Source organism: Stomoxys calcitrans, chromosome 1, assembly GCF_963082655.1.
Source record: "Stomoxys calcitrans chromosome 1, idStoCalc2.1, whole genome shotgun sequence".
Classification (NCBI taxonomy): Eukaryota; Metazoa; Arthropoda; class Insecta; order Diptera; family Muscidae; genus Stomoxys; species Stomoxys calcitrans.
In genome coordinates, this window is record NC_081552.1 from 220,309,911 (window position 1) to 220,337,375 (window position 27,465).

Here is a 27,465-nt window from a genome sequence, read left to right on the forward strand (position 1 = left end):
GGGGCTCAAGAAGTCAAATCGGGAGATCGGTTTATATGGGAGCTATATCTAAAAAGGAAACGATATGGTCCATTTGCAATCCCTAATGACATACGTCAATATAAAGTATCTGTGCAAAATTTCAAGCGCCTGTGATTTCGACAGATGGACGGACGGACGGACATGGCTAGATAAACTCGAGACGATGACGAATATATACACTTTATGGGGTCTTAGACGAGTATTTTGAGGTGTTACAAACAGAATGACTAGATAAGTATACCCCCATCCTATGGTGGTGGGAATAAAAACAAGTAAAACCGTGCTAAGTTCGGTCGGGCCTATTCTTATAGTGTATATAAGAATAGACCCGCCCGAACTTAGCACCATGTATCGCATTTGCCAAGTTCTTTGCCCGGTATCTCTTTATAGGCAAACAAAGGATAATGGATAAGAATTGCTATGCTATTGTCAGATTATAAACCGATTCAAGCTATACTTAGCTGGGATGTGAAAGACAATATTAGATTCCATTGTTCCAAATTTCAACCAAATCGGATATGAATTGCGCCCTAAAGGGACTTAAGAAATGAAATCGGGAGATCGGTTTGCATGGGAGTTATATCAGATTATGGACCAATTCAGATAATGTTCGGTACGTATTTAAGAGGGCATAGAAGAAGTTACTGTGCAAAATTACAGCTGAATCGGATACGAATTACGCCCTCTAGAGGCTCAAGAAGTAAAATCGGGAGATCGGTTTATGTGGAAGCTATATCAGGATTTAGACCGATGTGAACCATATTTGGTACATTCATTAAATGTCATATAAGACGTCATTGCAAAAAATTTCAGACAAATCGGATAAGAATTGCGCCCTCTAGATGCTCAAGAAGTCAAATCGAGAGGTCGAGTGATATGGGAGCTATAGCAGGTTCTGGGGCGATTCAGACCATATTCGCTCGTATATCAAGCGCCTAGCATTGCTCCTTCAAAAGTTGGCGTGCTTTCCACAGACAGATAGACAGACAGACGGACGGACGTGGATAGTTCGGATAGGGTTCCGAGACGACACTTGAGGTCGAGTACGAGGCACAGCTGCCAGCGGGACAGTCTTGGGCTGACGGAACCCTAGCTTTGGCGTCTGGAAGATCATGTCACACGGATGGACAAATCGGATAAGAATTGCGCCCTGATCAAGAAGTCAAATCGGGTGGTCGGGTGATATGGGGCTATATCAGTGTCTGGGCGATTCAGACCATTTTCGCTCAGGTAAATCGAATAATTAGGCCCTCTGGAGATTCAAGAAGTCAAATCGGGAAGTGGGTATATTTGGGAGCTATATCTAAATATGGACCGATATGGGCCATATACAATCCCAGCCGACCTGCACTTATAGGAATTATATGTGCAAAACCGACAGGCAGACCGGTAGACGGACAAATGGACGGACTTGGCTAGATCGGAAAGCTGAGACGACACTTGAGGTCGAGTACGAGGCACTGCGGCAGCGGCACAGTCTTGGACTGACGGAACTCTAGCATTGCCGTCTGGAAGATCATGTTACAGGGATGGATCAAAGCTTGGGGACAGAGTAGGCCTGGGGTTCTACATTGAGAACCCAGGTACTGAGTTTAGTTTTAGGCTGCCTGACCATAATACGGTCCTGCAGGCGGAGATCCCCGACGATCATGGAATGCGTCAGGTCTTGTGCCCACAAAAGGCGCATTTGTGAAAAGATTTCGGTACAATGAGTTATATTACATCCTTACATATTCTTTTCGCAACTTTTGTCTGATGTGGCGGAAATTTTGCACATAGTGTTCTATTATGACTTCCAGCTCCCATATAAACCGATCTCTCGATTTGACTTCTCGAGCCCCTGGAACCCTCAATTTTCATCCGATTTGGCTGAAACTTTGCATGTCGTATTCTATTATGACTTCCAATAGGTGTGCTAAGTACGGTCCAAATCGGTCTATAGCATGATATAGCTCCCATATAAACCGATCTCCCGATTTGAGCTCTTGAACCCCTGGAAGCCGCAATTTCTGTCCGATTTGGTTTGAATTTTGCACATAATGTTCTGTTATGGCTTTCAACAATTGTGCCAAGTACGCTCCAAATCGGTAAAGAACCTGATGTAGCTCCCATATAAACCGATCTCCCGATTTGACTACTCGAGCCCCTGGAACCCTCAATTTTCATCCGATTTGGCTGAAACTTTGCATGTTGTATTCTATTATGACTTCCAATAACTGTGCTAAGTACGGTCCAAATCGGTCGATAACTTGATAAAGCTTCCATATTTTAGCGGAATCCATGGCGGTGGGTTCCCAATATTCGGCCCGGCCGAACTTAGCACGCCTTTTTATACCCTCTGTCATAGGATTGGGGTATACTAATTTCATTATTCTGTTTATAACACCTCGAAATATGCTTCTGAGACCCCATAAAGTTTATATATTCTTGATCGTCATGTCATTTTAGGTCGATCTAGCCATGTCCGTCCGTCCGTCTGTCCGTCCGTCTGTCCGTCCGTCTGTACGTCTGTCTGTCGAAAGCACGCTAACTTTCAAAGAAGTAAAGCTAGCCGCTTGAAATTTTCGAAAAATACTTTTTATTAGTGGGGGTCACTTGGGAATGTAAATGGGCCAAATCGGGCCATAGTTTGATATAGCTGTCATATAAACCGATCTCCCGATTTTGCTTCTTGAGCCGCTACAAGGCGCAATTCTTATCCGAATGAACTGAAACATTACACAATGACTTGTACAATATTCAGCATTCATTTATGGTCCGAATTGGACTATAACTTGATATAGCTCCAATAGCACAACAGTTCTTATTCAATATTCTTTGTTGGCCTAAAAAGAGATACTGCGCATAGAACTCGACAAATGCGATCCATGGTGGAGGGGATATAAGATTCGGCCCGGCCGAACTTAGCGCGCTCTAACTTGTTCTTTCTTCAAATTCTCCGGGTGATGGTCTACTAACCCGACCCATATTTTTATCGTTCTATAGATGAACTCGTTGTACATTTTAGCTCACTACCATTAACAGATGTTAAAGGTAGCAACCCAGGTGACACCGAGGGGAAGTTTGGGTCCACATTTGAGATGGAGAAATACCTAGATAAGCCTGAATTTTGGCAAATTTAAACCAATCGAAACCGTTGCTTGGTTTCCAACATCCCCAAGTCACCTAGAACTACTTTTTTCATTGGCTATGACATAACATTTGTCCCATTAGCCGAACCTAGAATAGCCGTAACGGTTCTTCGATCATTCTTTTCCCCCCAATAATATATTCAACTTTCGCATTTAACTTTCAATTTTCATTTTCACACTATGCAGATCTAAATTTCGATTAAACAGTTTTGGCAAGTAGATGCTAAATAGCTCATGACCTCTAATTGAGCTACACGTGATGAATTTATGCAAAGTTTATTTTATCTAACGCAAAGCAATTGAAAGCACAGTATTTTGAAAACCGATTAGAAAACATTTTTTTTTGGTTAAAGCTCATTATATTCAAATGTATCATTAACATGGAGAAAAATTTTATTGAACCCATAACCAAAGCATGGGGCTTTATGCATTTTATAATTCCGTTTGCAAAATATCGAAATCGAAATATTGGGTTGCCCAAAAAGAAATTGCGGATTTTTTAAAAGAAAGTAAATGCATTTTTAATAAAACTTAAAATGAACTTTAATCAAATATACTTTTTTTACACTTTTTTCTAAAGCAAGCTAAAAGTAACAGCTGATAACTGACAGAAGAAAGAATGCAGTTACAGAGTCACAAGCTGTGAAAAAATTTGTCAACGCCGACTATATGAAAAATCCGCAATTACTTTTTGGGCAACCCAATATATAAAAAATCTAAAACCATCTACCCATGTGCGTCTGTCTGTCCATCTGTTTGTTTAATCTGCAAATGCAAATTTGCCCATGAATATCTACTAAGAGACAGGAGCATACCTCTCCCATATTAATGCACACGGTCCGATTCAAGTTTAAGCTCAATGATAAGGGACCTCCCTTTTTATAGCCGATTCCGAAAGTCGTGCCTCGGTGCGACACCTTTTCCGGGGGAAGTTTTTTCATGGCTGCCATACCAAATCGTGCAGTGCCTTATAAATGTCGCCATCATTAGGAGGGGGTAATCATCGCTGAAAATATTTCCTGATGTTCCCGCCAGGATTGAACTGAAACTCTGCACAAATTCCTTTTTTGTCCATTAGCAGGTCAAAATCGAAGATGGGCCATTTCGGACTATAACTTTAAGGTTTAGGCCCCATTAAGGCCACATTTATTTTCCGATTTTGCTGAAATTTGAGACAGTGATTTGTATTAGGCCCCTAAACATCCGTATTCCATATTGAAAACCCAAATCGATGGGAATGTTTGTTGTAACAGCAGAAAGTCTGCTGAACATGGGACAGCAGTAATTTGTTGCTAAAATAGCAAACATTTTCTGCTGTTTTAAATTATTAAAAGTAAAAAAAAAGCTCAAAAATGTCATAAATATTTTAAAAATTTTGAAATTCCATCTTATCTTTAAATTTAACATGCAAGTAACGTAAAAATTTATTAAGTTCTCTAAAACCTGCTAATTTTTTAACAAATTCGAATAACAGCAAACAAAATAACCACTATTAAAGAGTGATTTCTTAGCTATTATCAACACTGATTTAAACGGCTCACGCACATTTCGTGTTTTGTTTCACTGTCAAATATCTTCAGTTTGGTCTATAACTTAACCATGAATGGTCTTACAAACGAACAAAGCTTGCAAATTATGGAATTTTATTATCAAAATGAGTGTTCGCGAGCTGCTTCTATTTTATGGTCAGTTTAATCGAACCAGTGAAATGGCTATTCGGGCTATTGTGACTAAATTTCGCACCGCATTTACTTTGATGGACATCAACCCACCAACGTGCTTACGTAGAGTGCGAACTGGAGAAAATATCGCAGCTGTATCGGCCAGTGTTTATGATGACCATCAATTATCGATTCGTAGCCGTTCGCAGCCGTTCACAGTGATTGGGCCTCTGTTACTCAACAACGTGGATAATTTTGCGGAAGGATTTAGGTGTGAAGCCTTTCCGCTGGTGCAGGAATTGAAGCCGAACGACTTACCGCAACACAGAATTTTTGATGAATGGGCTCTTGGAAAGTTGGCAGCTAAAGCGGATAATAATTACGCCCTCTAGAGAAACAAGAATTAAAATCAGGAGCTCGGTTCAAATATCAAAATATGGACCGATATGGACCATATCGGCCGGGACGATCTGTGGATATCCACCACCGCCCAAGTCCTTAAATCGAGTGATCGGTCTTTATGGCAGCAATAGCCAAATCTGGACCGATCTGAGCCATATTCCAGGAAGATGTCGAATGGCTAACACAACTCACTGTCCCAAATTTCGGCGTAATCGGACAATAAGTGCGCCTTTTATGGGCCCAAAACCTTAAATCCAGAGATCGGTCTATATGGCAGCTATATCCAAATCCGGACCGATCTGGACCAAATTGCAGAAGGATGTCGAGGAGCCTAACACAACTCAGTGTCCCCAATTTCGGCGAAATCGGACAATAAGTGCGCCTTTAATGGGCCCAAAACCTTAAATCCAGAGATCGGTCTATATGGCAGCTATATCCAAATTTGAACCAATCTGGACCAAATTGCAGAAAGATGTCGAGGGGCCTAACACAACTCACTGTCCCAAATTTTGGCGAAATCGGACAAAAAGTGCGCCCTTTATGGGCCCAAAACCTTTAATCCAGAGATCGGTCTATATGGCAGCTATATCCAAATCTGAACCGACCTGGGCCAAATTGCTTAAAAATGTCGAAGAGCCTAACACAACTCACTGTCTTAAATTTCGGCGTAATCGGACAATAAGTGCGCCTTTTATGGGCCCAAAACCTTAAATCCCGAGATCCGTCTATATGGAAGCTATATCCAAATCTAGACCGATCTAGGCCAAATTGCATAGAGATGTCGAAGGGACTAACACAACTCACTGTCCCAAATTTTGGCGAAATCGGTCGACAAATGCGCTCTTTTTGGGTTCAAGACCTTAAATTGAGAGACCGGTCTATATGGCAGCTATATCCAAATCTGGACTGATCTGATCCAAATGGAAGAGTGATGGCGAAGGGCCTAACACAACTCACTGTCCCAAATTTCGGCGTAATCGGCCAAAAAGTGCGCCTTTTATGGGCCCAAAACCTTAAATCCAGATATCGGTCTATATGGCAGCTATATCCAAATCTGAACCGATCTAGACCAAATTCCAAAAAGATTTCGAGGAGCCTAACACAACTCACTCTCCCGAATTTCGGCGAAATCGGTTAACAATTCCGCTTTTTATGGGTTCAAGACCTTAAATCGAGAGATCGGTCTATATGGCAGCTGTATCCAAATCTGGACCGATATGATCCAAATGGAAGAGTGATGGCGAGTGGCCTAACACAACTCTCTGTTCTAAATTTCAAGAAAATCGGATAATAAATGCGCCTCTTATGGGCCAAAGACCTTAAATCGGCGATTGGGGGCTATATAAGATATAGTCCGATATAGCCCATCTTCGAACTTAACCTGCCTATGGACGAAAAATCTGTGCAAAGTTTCGGTGGTTTGTATAAAAAAGGAGGGGAGAACCACCGATGAAAATTTTTTCTGATGGTCTCCAGGATTCGAACCCAGGCATTTAACTTTATAAGTGGACATGTTAAGCTTTGGATATAGCTGCCATAAAAACCGAACTCCCGATTTTGCGGCTTGTGCCCATAAAAGGTTCGTTTATGAACCGATTTCGTTATAAAGAGTTCTATTACATCCTGACACATCCTTTCCGAATATGGTGGAGATAAGACTAGGTTTAGATATAACTACATAGAGACCAGTTTTCTGTTTTACTGTCTAGAGCAGTGAATTGCATTAGACCCCTCAACGACCGAGCCCAGTTGGGTCCAAAGTGGACCATATTTCGATATAGATGCTGAAAATGCCTATTTATGTGTTTTTACCACCATAGGATGGGGGTATACTAATCTAGTCATTCCATTTGTAACACCAATATTCATCTAGGACCCCACTAAGTATATACATTCTTGATAGTCTCGGCATTCTTAACCGATCTAGCCAGCTAAGTCCGTCTGTCGAAATCACGATAGAGGTCGAACGCGTAAAGCTAGCCTTCTAGCTAGACTTCTTGAGCCCTTGCAAGCTAAAATTTTTACTGATTTGGCTGAAATTTTGCTAATAGTGTTCTGTTATGACTTTCATCAACTGTGACAAGTAACAAAAACCTAATATAGCTCCCATATATACCGATCTCCTGATTTGACTTCTTGGGCCCCTAGAAGCTTCAATTTTCATCCGACTTGTCAGAAATTTTGCACGTAGTGTTTTATTACGACCTTCAACAACTATGCCAAGTACGGTCCAAATCGGTCAAGAACCTGATATAGCTCCCGTACAAACCGATATCTCTATTTGACTTCTTGAGCCCATGGAAACCGCAATTTTCATCCGATTTGTCTGAAATTTTGTCTGTTATGACTTTCAACCACGGTCCAAATAGGTCTATAACCAGATATACCTCCCACATTTTAGCAGAATCCATGGCGGTAAGTTTTCAAGATTCGGCCCGACCGAACTTGGCACGCTTTGTTCACCTTAATATGACGAAGGGTGGTTAATATACATAGTCGAGGTGGTGGGTATACAAAGTTCGGTCCGGACAAACTATTGCATTTTTCCTTATTTGATTTCGCTTAGATTGTGGTGGCTTATCTAAATGTTTATATTTCAACAATGAAATAGAAATAGAATTTAATTAAACTGCCACATTGGAAATGTTAATAAAATTTTCATCGATAATCGGCCCAGCATGATGTGGCCTCCAAAAAAATCTTTTTGTTTGCACATGTATAAAAAATATTTTTATACCCTCCACCGTAGGATGGGGGTATACTAATTTCGTCGTTTTGTTTGTAACACCTCGAAATATGTGTTTGAGACCCCATAATGTATATATATATTCTTGATCGTCGAGACATTTTATGCCGATTTAGCCATGTCCGTCCGTCTGTCCGCCCCTCTGTCCGTCCGTCCATCTGTCCGTCTGTCCGTTCGTCCGTCCGTCCATCTGTCTGTCGAAAGCACGCTAACTTTCGAAGGAGTAAAGCTAGCCGCTCGAAATTTTGCTTGAATACTTTTTATTAGTGTAGGTCGGTTGGGATAGTAAATGGGTCAAATCGGTCCATGTTTTGATATAGCTGCCATATAAACCGATCTTGGATCTTGACTTCTTGAGCCTCTAGAGGGCGCAATTTTTATCCGATTTGGCTAAAATTTTGTATGAGGTGTTTTATTATGATTTACAACAAGTGCCGTAAGTGTGGTTCAAATCGGTTCCTAAACTGATATAGATGTCATATGAACCGATCTGGGGTCTTGACTTCTTCAGCCTCTAGAGGGTGCAATTTCTATCCGATTTGGCTGCATAAGCTCTTTTATTATGACTTTCAACAACTATACTAAGTATGATTCAAATCGGCCCGTAACTTGATATAGCTGCCATATAAACCTATCTTGAATCTTGACTTCTTGAGCCACTAGAGAGCTTAAATCTTATCCGATTAGGCTGACATTTTGCAAGAAGTGGTTTGTTATGACGTCCAACAGCTGTATCAAATGTGGTTTTAGTTGGTCCATAACCTAATGTAGCTACCATATAAACCTGCTATATAAACTGGTTGCCCAAAAAGTAATTGCGGATTTTTCATATAGTCGGCGTTGACAAATTTTTTCACAGCTTGTGACTTTGTAATTGCATTCTTTCTTCTGTCAGTTATCAGCTGTTACTTTTAGTTTGCTTTAGAAAAAAAGTGTAAAAAAGTATATTTGATTAAAGTTCATTCTAAGTTTTATTAAAAATGAATTTACTTTCTTTTAAAAAATCCGCAATTACTTTTTGGGCAACCCAATATATGGGTCTTGACTTCTTGAGCCTCTAGAGGTCGCAATAATTAGCTGATTTGGCTGAAACTTTGAACAACGACTTTTCTCATGACCTTCAACATACGTGTCAATTATGGTCTGAATCGGTCTATAGCCTGATATAGCTCCCATATAAACCAATCTTCCTATTTTACTTATTGAGCTCCTAAAGGGCGGAATTCTTTTTCGAATTGGCTGAAATTTTACACAACGAGTTCTACTATGGTATCCAACATTCAATTCAATTATGATCCGAACCGAACGATAACTTGATATTATAGCTCCAATATCATAGCCATTATTTTCTTTTATCATATTCATTTGCTTCAAAAGAGATACCCAGAAAAGAACTCGACAAATGCGGTCCATGGTGAAGGGTATATAAGATTCGGCCCGGCCGAACTTAGCACGCTTTTGGCTTGTTATTTGTTTTTTGTTTACCAATGAATTTACACACCTTTGTTGTTTTGTACAAATAAAGAGAACTAAATTTTGTGTATTAAATAAAGAAAGCCTTTGAATGCTTCCAAAAAATGGTTTTAATTTTATTGGCCAACCAAAATTTGTTTTTCATGCAAATATTTGTGGAATTTTTACAAGTAAATATAATTTTCAAAGAAACGTGAATCAAATGTATTTGATTTTGGATCGTGCGTGACGAATCGTTTTTGTACAAAAAGCCAAAGCGAAAGATCGAAGCCGAAGCGAAGAAAACGACAAAAATATTTGCTGTAGCACCAGAATGTGCTGAAAATGGGACAGCAGTACTTTTCTTACTAAAACAGCAACAATTTTCAGCTGTTTTATGTTACAAAAATGTTGACAGTAACTTAGAAATAAAAAAAAAATCGTCAAAACTAGTAAAAATTTTGGCCAGGTCGAACGTTGGATACTCTCCACCTCGGCTATATCTAACTTTTGTCATAATACGGTGAAAAATGCATAATTTATGAACCCATAGCAGCTATATGTAAATATTGTCCGATATTCACCTTAGTCAGGAAGCTTAAAAAAGAGTCTAGCACAACTCATTGCACCAAATTCTTTGATGAAAAATTAACCTTTAATGGGCCTAAGAACTTAAATCGAGACATCGATATATATAAGTGGCGGCTATATCCAAATATAGACCGACCATAAACATATAGAGCTCGGATATCAAAGAGTTGAACAGGGCTCACTGTAAAAATTTCAGGGAAATTGAGTGAGAAATGCGCTTTTTATAGGTCCAATACCTAAAATTGGAAGATATAGACCGATCTGGCCCATATTCAAAACAACTGTCGAAGAGCCTAGAACAGCTTCAAAATTCAGCCATATTTTTGTATTTCGACATAATTTTGTTATTCAAACAGCAGATTTTGCTAGTTAAAATGGCATACAGAATGTTAGCTGAAACAGCAGCCATTTGTTTGCTAAAACAGCAGAAACGTCTACTTCCCAACTTCAGCAGCCAAGAACTGTTGTTTTAGCAAATTATTTTGCTATTTTGAATCACAATTTTGGTTGAGTACATTAACCACCTCTGTCAAGTTCCGGGGAAAAATGCATCAAATATTGGGTTGCCCAAAAAGTATTTGCGGATTTTTCATATAATCGGCGTTGACAAATTTTTTCACAGCTTGTGACTCTGTAACTGCATTCTTTCTTCTGTCAGTTATCAGCTGTTACTTTTAGCTTGCTTTAGAAAAAAGTGTAATAAAAGTATATTTGATTAAATTTCATTCTAAGTTTTATTAAAAATGTATTTACTTTCTTTTCAAAAATCCGCAATTACTTTTTGGGCAACCCAATATTAACCCCAGTTATATCGAAATTCAGCACAGACGTCTAGGGGTCGAATACAATCTTCTACACAAGACGGTCAAATAGAATATTGTTCTATATGGCAGCTATATACCTAAATATAGTCCGATCTCCACCATATTCGGAAGGGACACATAAGGGACTACTACAACTCATTGTACCGGATTCAGCGAAATCGGTTAATAATGCGCCTGTTGCAGGTCCAGGGCCTTAAATCGGGTCTAATCGGTCTATATCGCAGCTATATCGAAGTATAAGACGATCTAAGCCATATCGAATAGGAATATCGAATATCGAGTAATAAACGTTATTTTACTGTCCCCAAAACTTAAATTGGAGATCAGTATATATGACAGCCCTATCTGAATATAACCCGATTTTGACCATACTCGGTACGAATGTGGAGGTGTCTAACACAAGTCATTGTGCCGAATTTCAGCAAAATTGATTAATTGATTCACCTTAAATCGATAATTCGGTATATAAGGGAGCTATATTCAAATATACACGGATCTTGACCACATCGAACTGGAATGTTTAAGGGGCCCAATACAACTCAACATACCCTTGAAGCCATCACAGTTAATATGGTTGGAAAGTCTTCTAACCAAAGACGAAACGCATCCCATAGTGGTTGGTATGTGTTGCTGTCTTCGGCTTTCCTTTTCCATTTGCGATCATTGAGCTTGTCTCGAAAGAGAAACAAACAAGAATAGTAAAAAATTAATGATCTTCATCCTAACAGGCAAAAAAACTGGATTCGAACCTGGGCAGTCGGAGCAACGGCGAGAGCCATTGCCGTTGTCTTAGCGTTCGAAGCCATCAATACAACTTCCAACAGATGCACAAAAATCATGTGTAGTACGGAAGAAGTGTAATTTGTCACAGAAAGAATGTCTGTCATTACACAAAAATACATGCATTGGGAAAAGTACAGCTGATAGACAGGGTTGTCGAGCGTTGTTAATGTGGTAATTGTATCATAGATGCGTTTTCGCTATTAATACGATTCAAATACAACATACCAACACACGGCCCTTGAAGCCATCACACCTTATATGGTTGAATAAGTCTTCTAACCAAAGACGAAACGCGCCCATAGTGGTTGATGTGTTTTGCTATCTTTGGCTTTCCTTTTCCATTTGCATCTCCGATCATAGAGCTCGTCTCGAAAGAGAAACAAACATTTCAGCGAAATCGGACAATAAATGCGCTTATTATGGACCCAATACCTTAAATTGAGAAATCGATCTATGCGGCAGTTATATCCAAATAAAGACTGATCTTGACCATACTCAGTACGAACGTCAAGGGGCCAAACGTAACTCATTGTGTTCAATTTCAGCAAAATCGTTTAATAAAATCATCTTTTATGAGCCTAAAGCCATAAATCGGGAGATCGGTATATATGGCAGCTGTATCTAAATCTGGATCGATCTGGGTCGTATTGAGCAGGGATGTCGCTGGGCCTAACACAAATCGCTGGTCCAAATTTCAGCGCAATAAATGCGGCTTCAATGGGTCTAAGACCTTAAATCGAGATATCGGTCTTTATAGCAGCTACAACCAAATCTGAACCGATCTGGACCAAATTGAGCAAAGACGTCTAGAGTCATAATCAAATCAATCCTCAAAATTTCAGCGAAATCGGAAGATTAAAGCCCCTTTTATTGGCCCAAGACTTTAAATCGAGAGATCGGTCTATATGGCAGCTATATCCAAATCTGGCCCGATCTGAACCAAATTGAGCAAGGACGTGGAAAGTCCTAACACAAATCACTTTAATGGGCCCAAGACTTTAAATCGAGATATCGGTCTATATAGCAGCTATATCCAAATCTGAACCGATCTGGACCAAATTGAGCAAAGACGTCTAGAGTCCAAACACAAATCACTCCCTTAAAGTTCAGCGAAATCGGAGAATAAAAGCCCCTTTCATGGGCCAAAGGCCTTAAATCGAGAGATCGGTCTATATGGCAGCTGTATCCAAATCTGGCCCGATCTGAACCAAATTGAGCAAGGACGTCAAAAGTTCTAACACAAATCACTCCCCCAAAGTTCAGCGAAATCGGAGAATAACAGCCCCTTTTATGAGCCCAAGACTTTAAATCGAGAGATCGGTCTATATGACAGCTACATCCAAATCTGGATCGATCTGGACCAAAGTGAGCAAAGGCGTCGAGAGTTCTAACGAAAATCACTCCCAAACATTTCAGCGAAATCGGAAAAAACCCCTTTTATGGGCCCAAATATCAGGGAAATTGGACAATAAATGCGGCTTTAATGGGCCCAAGACCTCAAATCGAGAAATCGGTCTCTATGGCAGCTTTATCCAAATATCGACCGATCTAGACCAAATTGAGTAAGGACGTCGAGGAACCTAACACAAATCATTCCCCCAAATTTCAGCGAAATCAAAGAGTTTTAGCGAAATTGGACAATAACTGCATCTTTTATGGGCCCAAGACTTTAAATCGAGAGATCGGTCTATGTGGCAGCTCAATCCAAATCTGGAACGTCCCCCGACTGTATTGAACAGAGATGCTGACATGTATTGAACAGAGATGCTGCTGTCCTTACGCAACTCACTGTCCCAAATTTCAACGAAATCGGATAAAAATGTGGCTTTACTGGGCCTAAGACCTAAAAACGGCATATCGGTCTATATGGGGGCTACATCAAGATATAGTCCGATATAGCCCATCTTCGCACTTAACCTGCTAAAGGGCAAATAATAAATCTATGCCAAGTTTTAGCGCAATATCTCTATTTTTGTACCCACCCTCATAGGATGGGGGAGGCCACCGTAGTGCAGAGTTTAGCATGTCCGCCTATGACGCTGAACGCCTAGGCTCGAATTCTGGCGAGACCATCAGAACAAATTTTCAGCGGTAGTTTTCCCCTCCTAATGCTGGCAGTATTTGTGAGGTACTATGCCATATAAAACTTCTCTCCAAAGAGGTGTTGAACTACGGCACGCCATTTGGACTCGGCTATAAAAAGGAAGCCCCTTATCATTGAGCTTAAACTTGAATCGGACTGCACTCATTGATATGTGAGAAGTTTGCCCCTGTTCCTTAGTGGAATGTTCATGGGCATAATTTGCAATTTGCATTACCATAGGATTGGGGGTATACTAATCTAGTCATTCCGTTTGTAACATCTTGAAATATTGATCTGCGACCCCATAAATTATATATATTCTGGATCATCTCGACATCCTGAGTCGATCTAGCCATGTCTGTCCATCCGTCTGTCGAAATCACGATAGCGGTTAAACGCATAAAGCTAGCCGCTTGAAATTTTGCATACTTATTGTTGTAGCTCCCATATAAACAGATGCCCCGATTTGACTTCTTGAGCCCTTTGAAGCACCATTTTTGGTCCAATGACAAGTACGATCCGATTCGGTCTGTAGACAGATATAGGCCTCATATAAACCGATCACCGGATTTGACTTCTTGAGCCCTTAGAAGACCCAATTTTCATTCGATTTGGCTGAAATTTGGAACAAGGTCTTGAGTTATGACATCTAAGACAAGTATGATCCTAGTTGCTCTATGAACGAATATAGCCCCCGGTATGTCTGAGGGTATGAAAAGAATATTTTACCCTAGTGCTAGTACCAGATTGTCACTGGTATGCATTCGTCGGATGCTATTAAGGAAATTGTGTCTGAACCGTAAATCCTTTGGGTGATAAGAAGCTTCCACTCCTTTAAGTCACCAGGCCCTGATGATATATCACCGGTTTAATTACAAGCTGTGTAGGATAGGCGGGTTCCTTGGCTTAGGGAGATATACTCTGCTTGTATCAGCATGTCATATATACACAAAGCAGCAAAATCTTACCTCACAAAGGCGAACGATTTTCGTCCTATTAGTCTGCCATTCTTTATTCTGAAGACTCTTGAGAGGTTGATAGAAACATATCTTGGGGCAAAGATCACTGGAAATCGCTTAGCAGCATGTATATAGCAAAGGCAAATCCACTGAAATAGCCATTCACGACCTAGTCGGTTTCATAGAGGATTCCCTCGATGTCAAGGAATATACAATGGTAGCATTTCTTGACATTGAAGGTGCTTTCAGTTGTGTAAAATCGACGTCAATCATGAAGATGTTGGAGTTTCTAGGTATTAACTCCACCGTAAAAAAGTTTATTAATAACTTACTTACTAAAAGATGCATTACGGCAGGCTTGGGATTTGTGAATCTAAAAAGATGGGTTACCTCAAGGAGGTGTACAGTCTCATCTACTTTGGAATATAGCCATTGACAATATATTATTGTCTCTGGAAGAAAAAGGTGTAAAAGTGGTCGCGTATACTAATGAGGTGGCTATTGTGGTTAGGGGAAAATTTCTCAGCACTCAAAGAGATGTACTTCAGGAAACTCTACGTGCAACAGCAAAGTGTGTTGCCGAAAGTGGTCTACGTATAAATCCGTGCAAGACAGAAGTAGTACTTTTCAGCAGGAGATACAATACAAGTTGCCTACAGTGACACCTGTCTCCTTGGGTGGAGAGAATGTTCCATTTACAGAAAGCGCAAAATACCTGGGTGTTTTGCTGAACAGGAAATTGAACTTCAATTCCAATATTTTGGAAAGGGCAAGAAAGGCCTCTCTTGCCCTATTCACCTGTAAGAGAGCCATTGGCAAAAGTTGGGGGTCTTAGAACGCATGTCATGCATTGGGTATATATTGCAGTTGTCAGACCTATAATGCTATATGGTGTTGTGGTCTGGTGGACGGCGCTTCAAAAGTCCACCTACTGTTCAATACTTAACCGGATCTAAAGGATGGCTTGTTTGTGCATCACAGACGCACTGAGGACGACATCATCTGATGCACTGAATTTAATGCTACATCTTATGCCTCTGGACATTGTGGCTACCTAAATTGCGGCGACCTTTGCCTTGAGGTTAAGGGAGCTTTCTCTTTGGTCATGTGGTGGCTACGGACACTGTGTTATCCTTGATGCAATATCCGATGTTCCAGGCAGTGTGGATACACCCTACCTGAGCCGCTTTTTGGTAATAACTACTGTACCACTATTCCTGTTAGAATCGATCGGAACTACAATATCCCTGGTAAAAGAAGGTACTTCTATACGGATGGTTCCAAACTAAGCGATCAGGTGGGTTTTTGGCTGTACTCCAAAGATCTAGACCTAGTTATATCGAAAAGATTACCCGACCACTGCAGTGTGTAGCAAGCATAGATCCTTGCAATTAAGGCAGTGGTGGAATGGCTTAAATATAATGTCTTTAAGACGATTGACATAAATATCTTCTCAGACAGCCAGGCAGCCATTAAATCCCTGGAGAACGTATTTCTGAACACAAAAACCGTTCCCGACTGTCGCAGATCTCTCCACGAGATGGCTGAACAGTTCAAAATTCACCTGTTCTGGATGCCGGGCCACAGAGATATCCCAGAGAATTGTAAAGCGAATGACCTTGAGAGACTAGGAACTACCCTGCGCATTCCAGGGATACTGGAATCTGTGGGTATGCCTCTAGCGACATGTAAGCTATTTATTCAGGACCAGGCCTGAAGTGCAACGAATGATAGATGGTCACAAAGGGAGGACTGTGAGCATTCCAGAACTATGTGGTCTAATGTAGATTTGAAGAGGTCTACTGCTTTGCTGTCATTGGCTAGAACTGACGTCTCAGTTATTGTGTCCGTCATGACGGGTGACTGTCTAATCGGCAAGAACAGCCGTCTCAGTCTTTATTTCCATCATGACCACTTTCTAATCGGAAAACATGCCGACGGACTGAAGGTTGCCAGCAACGACTTTTGCATAAACTGCGACGACAGCGAAGAAGAAGAGACTATAGAACACCTTCTGTGTGTGTGTCCCGCACAAGCAGTCAGAAGGAGTTCCGCTTTAGGTTCTCATTTCTTGGAGAACCTGTCTGATTTAGCGGATGTGAACATTCGCAAGTTGTTGGGCTTTTTGAAGCGATCTGGATGGTTCAACGGTAGGAACTAGAAGGCATATTCCTTTTTTTGTTCCTGTGGTATCACAATGGACGAAAACGTGTAAGTGACTCTGATGGCAGACTGCCACTTTAACCTAACCCAATCTAGTATCCGACGATATCGGCGAAGAGTAAACCACGGAACCTATCCATTGTGTAGTTTAGAATGTTTATCTCCTCGTCAGATTTAATTCTAAGCTGCAGTGACCCCACTGAAGCACAACAAGGCAGCAGGAGACGATGGGTTGCTGGCAGAACTGTTTAAAATCGAAGGCGAGACGCTGAAAAAGTGTTTGCATCAGCTTGTCTGCGCGATCTGGCTAGAAGAATGCATATTCGATGATTGGAACCTCAGCCTACAAAAGGGAGTGTGCCAACTACAGAGGAATAAGTCTTACCCCCAACGCAGATACTATCGATCGTACTTTATGAAAGATATATGGGAATAATCTTCTTAAATTATTTGCCAGATTCCCTTCTGCAGAGACAGAGAAGGGTGCAGATACATATACCGATGCAGATACAGATAGTGAACTGAGTATATGGGAAGAACATTTTACCCCAGTGCTAGTATCTGATAATGGCGGCGAAGAGTATACCACGGAACCTATCCATTGTTTAGTTTAGAATGTTCATCTCCTCGTCAGATTAAATTCTAAGCTGCAGTGACCCCACTGAAGCACAACAAGGCAGCAGATGCCGATGGGTTGCTGGCTGAACTGTTTAAGGCCAAAGGTGGCATGCTGATAAAGTGTTTGCATCAGCTTGTCTGCGCGATCTGGCTAGAAGAATGCATACTCGATGATTGGAACCTCAGCCTACAAAATGGGATAAGTCTTATCCCCAACGCATACAAGATACTATCGATCGTCCTTTATGAAAGATATATGGGAATAATCTTCTTCAATTATTTACCAGATTCCCTTCTGTAAAGACAAAGAAGGGTGCAGATACCTACACCGATGCAGATACAGATAGTGAGCTGAGTATATGGGAAGAACATTTTACCCTAGTGCTAGTATCCGACATTGGCGACGAAGAGTATACCGCGGAACCTATCCATGGTGTAGTATAGAATGTTTATTTCCTCGGCAGTTGAGTTCTAAACCCCACCGAAGAACAACAATGCAGCAGATGCCGATGGATTGCTGGCTGAACTGTTTAAGGCCAAAGGTGGCATGCTGATAAAGTGTTTTCATCAGCTTGTCTGCTGATCCACTACATCCACTACACGTTTAGAATGTTTACCTCTTCGTTAGATTGAGTTCTAAGCTGCAGTGAGCCCACTGAAGAAAAACAGGGCAGCAGATGCCGGTGGGTTGCTGGCTGAACTGTTTTAGACCAAAGGCGACAAAGGCGATAACGCGTCAGCTTATCTTCATACTCGATGATTGGAATCTCAGTCTACTATGCCCCATACACAAGAAAAGAAGACAAAATGGAGTGTGCCAACTACTGAGGCATAAGTTTCATCCCCATGGCATACATAATACTATCGAGCGTATTGTGTGAAAGATATATGGGAATAATCTTCTTAAATTATTTAATTTGTATTTAATTGCATGTGTTTTCCATTCTCTATGCCATGACTTGAAGCTATTTATAATTCCCAATTAAATTCATCGCCAACGATACGGAAAATTAGTAAACCTACGATAAAAATAAATGTCGTACATACATAGTTGCTATATTAGATGCCAGGCTAGCTAACAAACCTGCATGTGGGTATTTCATGTAGCTGTATTGGAACTCTTAGTGAAATTAATTTGAAATTCTTATCCTATCCTCTTTTAATTAGAAATACAATCTGAAATCCTTAAGACGAGCATAATGACATGAAAACTAATTTCTTTCGTTACAGGTTGCTTATGCTGGAATGCTGTTTTTGCGTCATTAGGTGAGTTGGTAATAATGATGATGGAAAATTTATTAATAAGCAATAAACAATAAATATAATTAATTGGTAGCAATACGTTTGCAATAAGTTTTGTTTTTGCCAAGTCCATGGCAATGGCAAGCAAGAAAACCTGCAGTTCCAAGATGGCAGGGTCATCATGTGCCTCTATCCTCAAACCTCTCACTCACTCACTCACTCAATCAGTCACCGACACACTCACTCACTCACCCAGTGACCCATCGAGTCCTTTTTGGTCCTCTGCTATTGCATTTGTGCCCCACAGTCCACACACACACACAGTTTGAGGCAGGATTGCCCGTTGCATTATTGAAATTGGCATAGTGCCCAAGTTGATGCAGGATACGATACCGATGGCTGTGCTTAGCACCACACAGTTGCTAAGCTCCAGCCAGGCCAGCAGTCGTCATCAGCTGTGCCAAGTAACTGAGTTCCGCAGGTACTGGAGCTTATTGCTAAGCAAAAAGGATTAGGGCGACAGACAAATTGTTGTTCCATGTCTGGGTAGTAAAAGTGATGTTGGCAAGATTGCAACATTCTTGTGAATTTGCTCTATTCTTATTGATTTTTCTTCTTGCTATCCTTACATCGCTCTTACCATCTTAACAAATACACATGTAATTGGATGTCCAAGTGTGTTACTGAGGTATGCTATACATGAAACCAATACATCCTACACCTATCTATGAATTTAAGTTATTTTTGAGACTTGCAGTCTATAAAAATGGCACACTACGGTGTCTTCAACTTAGGGCGTGGGGTTTTGTGAATGTGAAGAATGTGGAGACTCAAATGATTATTGCAAATTCATTCTACATTCTATTAGGGACAGGGTCAAACTTTTCACATATCAATGAGTGCTGTACGATATAAATTTTAAGCTCAACGATAAGGGGCCTCTTTTTTATAGCCGAGCCCAAACAACGTGAATCAGTGCGTTATCTCTTGGTGGAGAAGTTTTTGCATGGCAAAGTACCTCACAAAGGTCGCCAGCATTTGGGGGATTACCATTGCCGAAAAGTTTTCTGATTTTCTCTCCAGGAATCGAAACCAGGCGTAATGATAAGCCTTGAACAAACCTCATTATTTGAATATTACAGTGTCTTCGTGAGTCCCGTCTTATCTTGTGGAAAATGCGTTTTCATCAAAAGCCTCAACATGTCCCCCGTTGTGTCTGCTCTCACTCCCATGTCGCCCAATAATGTTTTAGTTTGGACATGGGTTTTCTAGAGAATCTTTTTCCCTCACCCCTAAAAATTTTTCTGCTCTCACTCCCATGTCGTCCCTTGACGTTTTAGTTTGGACATCGGTTTTTGAGAGTTACTTTTTCCCTCATACTTAAAGAAACGTTAATGTCTAGTTGATTGCAATCGATATTACACCCCTTTTTTATTCTCCACCTTTGTTCCATCTGTAAAATCGTTAATGTCTGTAAGCTTAATCTGGCCTTTTTGTCATGCTAGCAGGGTAGGTAACTTTACTTGCAGTCCTTTAGCCACCAAGTCCATTCCTATCTGGAAGTTTGTCGGAGAGACCGCCATGGTACCATTCAATATACGTTTTTATCTCGCCGGTGACCCATGAATCAACTCAAGCTGCGACAATCTGAGAAGTGTTATCCCAGCAGTCTCCCTTATAAATGAGTCCATAGGCTGAAATTCCAGCATTACTTTCAAAGACTCAGTCGCATTTGTTCCCATAGCCCCAGACACAAATCTTAAATCTACCCTATACTCCCTGTTAAGGTTAAGGTTACGGACATGTGACATAAAATCCTTCACCGACCACCAAACACAGCCGTAGGTCACAGCACCACCGAGTACAACCAATGGGATCTCAAACCCCACTTGCTCCTTACGAGTTTCTGACATGAATACAACACCGCGAAGGCCTTTCTAATCCTTGACTTCATGATCAGTCTCCAATCGAGTATGCTGTTTGAAATCACCCCTTAAAACTTCGCCGACTCCGGGAACTGAAAAGTCACGCCCTGCAGAGTGGGTAGCCTAAAAACCAGTATTTTTCGCCTACGCGTAAACAGTACCAGTTCTCTGTTTCCCGCATTCACACCTAAGCCGCAACTCGTCGCCCTTGAAGTAGTACATCCAAGTGCACCACCCTCCCGGAGGTGTTCTCCAAACATGGCAGCCGTAGTTCGCAGCAGCGCTGAGAACAACTCCACTTGCTCCCCACGAGTTTCCGACACGAATGCAATGATACGAAGACCTTTCTTATCCTTGACTTTATGTTCGGTCTACAATCGAATCTGCTGTCCAAAATCACCCCTAAAAGTAGGCAGAGTGGGTAGCCTAAAGAATGGTATTTTTTGCCTATGTGTACCCTGTACGAGTTCCCTGTTTCCCGCATTCACACCCAAGCCGCATCCTGTCGCTCATGTAGCAGTACATCCAAGTGCACTTTCCTCCCGAACGTGGCAGCCGTAGTCCGCAGAAGCGCCGAGATTAATCAAAGGGGTCTTAAATCCCACTTGCTCCCTACGATCTTCTGACACGAATACTATACCGCGAAGGCTTTTCTAACTTCAATTTCAGTCCAATCAAGTCTGCTGTCCAAAATCACCCCTAAAAACTTCGCCGACTGCGATAACTGTAAAGTCACCCCCTGCGGAGTGGGTAGCCTAAACCGGTATTTTTCTGCTACGTGTAGACAGAAAATCACCCCTAAAAGTAGGCAGAGTGGGTACCCTAAAAACCGGTATTTTTTGCCTATGCGTAAACTGTACGAGTTCCCTATTTCCCGCATTCACACCTTAGCCGCAAACTGTCGCTCTTGTAGCAGTTCATCCAAGTGCACCTCCTTCCCGGAGGTCTTCCCCAAACGTGGCAGTCGTACTTTGAAGCAGCGCTGAGAGACACCAATGGGGCCTCAAACCCCACTTGCTCCCTACGAGCTTCTGACACGAACACAATGCCACGAAGGCTTTTCTAGTCTTTAACTTCATTTTCATGCTCCAATCAAGTCTGCGGTCCAAAAGCACCCCAAAAAACTTTGCCGACTGCGATAAATGTAAAGTCCCTCCCTGCAGAGTGGGTAGCCTAAAGACAGCTATTTTTTTTGCCTACTCGTAAACAGAATCAATTCCGTCATACCCACATTCACACTCAAGCAGCAACCTGTCGCTCGTGCAGCAATACATCCAAGTGTACCATTCAATACCAAGTTTATAGATGTGATAGACTTGGTGGATGCGTGCTTATAGTTGTTCACAACTCCATGGCTTCTGAATTGGCTACTTTCACGGATTATTATGATATTGAGTTTTTATGCGTCAAGACGAAATATTTGGGTCAGGTTCTTATTTTAATGTGATCTTATGTTGCACCGAATTCGGAGATAAATATCTACCTGAGACATTCAGAATCTGCATCCAGATTCCGAACATGTTTGTTTCAGTGACTTCAACTTACCCCAGATATCGTGGGTCTCGAAAGAGAACGCCATTGGCTATGTGCCTGTTTCATCAATGGTTTCTTCAATTGGTATGGATACATTCTGGGGAAACATTTTTGACCAGTGCTTGTTTCAGATGAATAACATAATGTAAGGAAAAGGATTTTGGACCAGGCTGTTTCTTTATGTTTGCCATTTGCAAAACCTGAAGATGGATACTATCCGACTTCAACTGTTTAGGTTCAATTGCGACATGATTTGATTAAAGATATTCCACTAAATGATACGGGATTAGATACAATTTTGGCAGTCTCGACTTTGATCTGCTGCGTTCGATTTTATTCGGTATTATTTGGGTTTCTGATTGCGACTTCGATTTGCGAATTTTGTCTTTTTATAATGTGCTTAATGGTGCTTTCGAAATATCTGTTCCCATTGTCAGACCTAATTCTGAAAGGGGACCAGCATGGTATCTGAGATGCTTGCGTAATGACTTTTTAGGAAATGTAATACTTCATTGAATTATACCAATTATTCGAGAGCGAGGTCTCAGTACAACACTGAGAATATGAGATGTTATGCTGATTATCTAGTCACGATGAGGAATTGTCTTTACAGTAATCCCAGTAGCTTCCATAAGTTTGTGAATTCTAAGAGGAAGGTTCGGAAATTCACTCATCGCATGAAGTTTGATTTTAGGGAATCGTCTGACGATTCGGTGAGATGCGTTATATTTCCAGACTTGTTCCAAAGTAGTTATACCAAATTGTATTCCTGTTCTAAATATGCTTAATAGGTTGAATTATTTTCAACGGATTTTTCTTACTGAGGATGAGGTTAAGGTCATTAAAGAGTTCCAAGACACTAGGGCCGGATGGTGTACCCGCGAGTATTCTTAAATCTTGTGCCTATGAGTTCTATAGGCCATTTTCTGCCTAATTCGATGATTCATTATCTTCAGGATATTTGCCTCATTCCTGGAGGTTAAGTTATATAATTCCTTTACATAAAAATGGTAGCAGATATATTATTGAAATTATAGGGGCATTGCGAAATTAAGTGCAATACCAAAGCTGTTTCAACTACAGGTTTCACCCTAATAACACGGCTTTGTCAAGGGGAGTTCGACTTTGACCAACCTATTAGAACGGATGTGTCATGCATATCATGGTTTTGTTAACAGATTTCAAACAGATGTAATCTACACTGATTTTAGTAAGACTTTCGATTCTGTGGCACATGAGTTATCACTGTTTAAACTTAAAATGATAGGTTTCCCATCTGTTCTTTTGAATTGCATAGCTTCTTATTTACAAGACCGTGCACAGAAAGTTTATTTGAATAATATTCTTTCGAAGGATATGGCTGCTTATTATGGTGTTCCACAAGCCATTTAGCCATTTAGGTCCATTGCTGCTCGTTCTTTACTTGAATGATCTTCCATTAGTTATTCAGTCCAAAATCCTTAAAGATTTTAATGTTCATAGATGATGTGAATCTGTTTTGTAATTTAGATTCTCCACATCGGTCACTGTGCTTGCAGAGCGATCTGCACTCTCTGGTGGACTGGTGTAGTGTTAATGGCATAACGCTTAATCTTAAGAATTGCAAGAAGTTATCTCTTTTCAGGGTTAGACCTATTCTAGGTGCTATTATATAGGTTCTCATAAATTGGATAACGTATATTCCTTTACTGATCTTGTGCTTATTTTGGATGGGACGTTTTAATTTGTACATTGACTCGTGCATCAATAAGGCAAAATCTTTTAGGGAAAGGGATGATGCCCTAAATATATGGTCCTAAATTTAGATATCAAATTCGTAAAAAAAAAAAAAAAAATTTGTTGTTTGCGGGGTATTTTGGGAAAGGGGTAGATCCCCAGAAAATTGGTCCCGAAAATGGTTATCAATTTATGTTCTACCCCCCAATACCTTTCACTTAAGCTCCATATTGACATGGCCGATAAATATGCCCGATTTAGGGGTGTTTTGCGGATTGGGGTGGTCCCCCAAACACTAAGCCCGGAAAATATATCAGCAACGTGCTCTATTCTCATATATCTATACATTATTTATTTGAACCCCATATTGCCATCGGCCTTAAAATTGGATATCAAATTCGTTTTCTAATCTCATTTAAACTCCTTATTGCAAAAGTCAGCAAATATGTCCGGTTTGGGGTATTGCCCTTAAAATCTATAAATATTTAGTTCCACTCTCTTTAAAACTCAAATTGTTTTGGTGAGCAAATATGTCCTATTTGGGTGTTTGTGTAAGCCCCATATTCCCATGGTCAGTAAATATGTCCTCTTTGGGAGGTGTTTTGGGAAAGGGGTGAACCCCCAGAAACTTGGTCCCACATTTGGATATCATATTCGTATTCTACTCGCAAATACCTTTCATTTAAGTCCCATATTGCCATGGTCGATAAATATGTCCGATTTAGGAGTGTTTTGGGGGTTGGGGTGCTGCCCCTAACACTTGGTCCGACAAATGGATATCAGATACATTTTCTTATCCTAAATACCTTTCATTTGAGTCCCATATTGTCGTGATTGGTTTAAATATATGTTTGGTAGGTTACAGGTTGGGGCGGCCCCCCTAGATACCCCATCCGAAATTTGGATACCAAATTTTTATTTTTAGGGTACTAAATGAGAGAACACAAAATTTCGCTTAAATCGCACCACCCATCTCCGGGATCTGGCGTTTCTGAAAATTAGGGTAAGGGGGAGGGTCCGCCCCTCTCAAATATCAAAAAATATAGTACCCTATTTTCACCACGGGATCATTATGCACCATCTGTGAAAATTTCAAGAAAGTCGGTTCAGCCGTTTCTGAGTCTATAAGGAACAAACAAATCTACAAACAAACACTTTTATATATAAGATAACCTTTACCCATTCCATTCATATAATAAAGAATTCTATCCTTCGTCTGCAGTTTGTAGCAGAAGTTGCCAGAGAAAACCATTCATTTTTTGTCCTTTCATTGTTGTGTAATATCTATTGGGTTGCCCAAAAAGTAATTGCGGTTTTTTCATACAGACGGCGTTGACAAATTTTTTCACAGCTTGAGACTCTGTAATTGCATTCTTTCTTCTGTCAGTTATCAGCTGTTACTTTTAGCTTGCTTTAGAAAAAAAGTGTAAAAAAAGTATATTTGATTAAAGTTCATTCAAAGTTTTATTAAAAATACATTTACTTTCATTTAAAAAATCCGCAATTACTTTTTGGGCAACCCAATATGTTGCTTTAGATGTTGATCTAACTATAGTGTTTAACTGGCTGTGAAATTTCTGTAGCCAGTATTACCCTAACCCTCTACTTACCCTCCATAGATCGGACTATGGGGTGTACGCATCCCCACGTAATGGGAGGTGGCCCCCCTCGGTCGGCTGGGCCTAGTGGGAACCGTGTTCAAAAATTTCACTGTGGCGAGAATAACCAGACCGTCAGCATACTTACAGTCCTCTCCAATCTAAGATCGTCCAGACCAGAGACCATATTACTTTTCCCTGAGATGTTCCCCTAGTGCATATCCATAAAGAACCACCTTGTTTCCATGGCATTGGATATAAAAGTTCGGTTTGGCCTAAACTAATTACAAAAAAATATAAGTCCTCCTAAACAATTTATCTTGAGTGTATTTCAATATCCGGTAAGTAGTTGATGCTGCCATCTATCCTCAGTTTGACATGCTTGCCAATACAATGTCCGTTCGCATTTTTTCTGCCAGCACCATTGCGGTTGTAAGGTGTCCAAGATCAAGGACTATGACATTCTCAACCACTTTAGAACCAAAGGAGAAAATGCTTAGAAAATGTACAAGCATTACATTTATCAATGCAATAACCCTGGGATGCACACATACTCACACACACACACACACTCACAGTGTTAGAGACGCCCACACTATTCTTTGCTGTGACCATTCAAATGATTATTCTGGACAAAATTGTGAAAACATGTCGTAATATTGTTATAATAAGCAAACATGTATCATGTTGACCATAGCGATATGTGAGAGAGAGCTCATCTTGGGATGGATTCATTTTGGCATTCATGAAATGAAAGTAAACGACATGTCTAGGATTTTCTATGAATGAATGAGCAAAATGAAAAGATGAGATACGCAATACAGTTGACATGTATAGCTGTTGTCAATAAATTTGTTTCCAAGCCGCCTTACAATATAACCGAGCAGAGCTTTTCAAATGAAAACACCTCAAGGCTATGTGGCATTGTGCAAGGCGTTAGCATTGATCTAATGTGAACTTTGAGTCAGTGTTAAGTCAGGTGAAATATTTGAAGGTTAAGGTTGATGTATGAAGATTTAAGGTTCGTTTTTAACTTGGACTTTTTAACAGGGGTTAGATTAAATCGATTTTTAGTAGGAAAAAAGGGTGTTGAGTAGGGTTGAGATGAATATTTTATACCCTCCACAATAGATTGCAATTGTTGCAATGTATCTTTATGTGATAGGATAGGACTATATCGATACTCAATGGCATAAAGATCAAGAATACGTGGAGTTTTAGTCCAATATTGCCAGTGGTCAGTAAAAAAGCCGGAAACCAAAAACTAAAAGTATTTGTCCAATAGCTTATTGTCTTAGTTGGAACTGAAACTAGGCATTCCTTTATCTTCCCTGTTTTAAAATAAAAATCTCTCTAAAGAGATGTTATATAAGTGAGTAACTTTCCATAAAGTACATACCCTTCTTCTGTTTCTTTAACATATTTGCTTGAATGGTAGACCCCAACCATTGAATAATGACTAGCAGTTAAATGCGCAAAATAATATCATGCATTTCTGCATGTTATACACCATATCACATATGTTGCAAAAAGGATTGAAAATATTTTCATAGAATACCAAAAAAAAAACATGATATTCATCAATGTCAAATGTTAATGACAATGTGTTGCTGGGAATCTATTAGAGATGACTTGACACATCACATCCAATGACACATCCAATCAGACCATAACAAACACCACCCACATAAGTATTTGAGCATATGCGTATATTTGTTCTATGGAAGTTGAAGAGCGAGAAATACTAAAACGCCTAACTACGAAAGTCGTATAATAGATCGGAACGACATTTTTGTGACATTCCTCTAAACATAAAATTTAAATAACATTTTCTCTCGTGGCAACCTTTTAATGAAGTTTTCTCTTAAGATAAAAATTTAGTGATTCTATTTATATTGGAAGAATTTTTTTTTTTAAATTTTTTCCTTTGAGAAAAGGTGGTTTTAGTACAATTTCCTTTAGGAAAAGGTAGTTTTAGTACAATTTCCTTTTGAAAAAGGTAGTTTTAGTACAATTT

General features: G+C 40.2%; 1 protein-coding gene across 1 annotated transcript in view; it reads left to right on the forward strand.

Annotated features, from left to right (window-relative positions):
* The window catches only part of LOC106093461 (uncharacterized), a 308,595-nt gene that overhangs the window by 39,958 nt on the left and 241,172 nt on the right, over positions 1–27,465 (forward strand). The window contains exon 2 of the mRNA XM_059368504.1: positions 18,665–18,700. The gene's annotated coding sequence lies outside the window, so the exon portion shown is untranslated. The remainder of the gene's footprint in view (positions 1–18,664; positions 18,701–27,465) is intronic.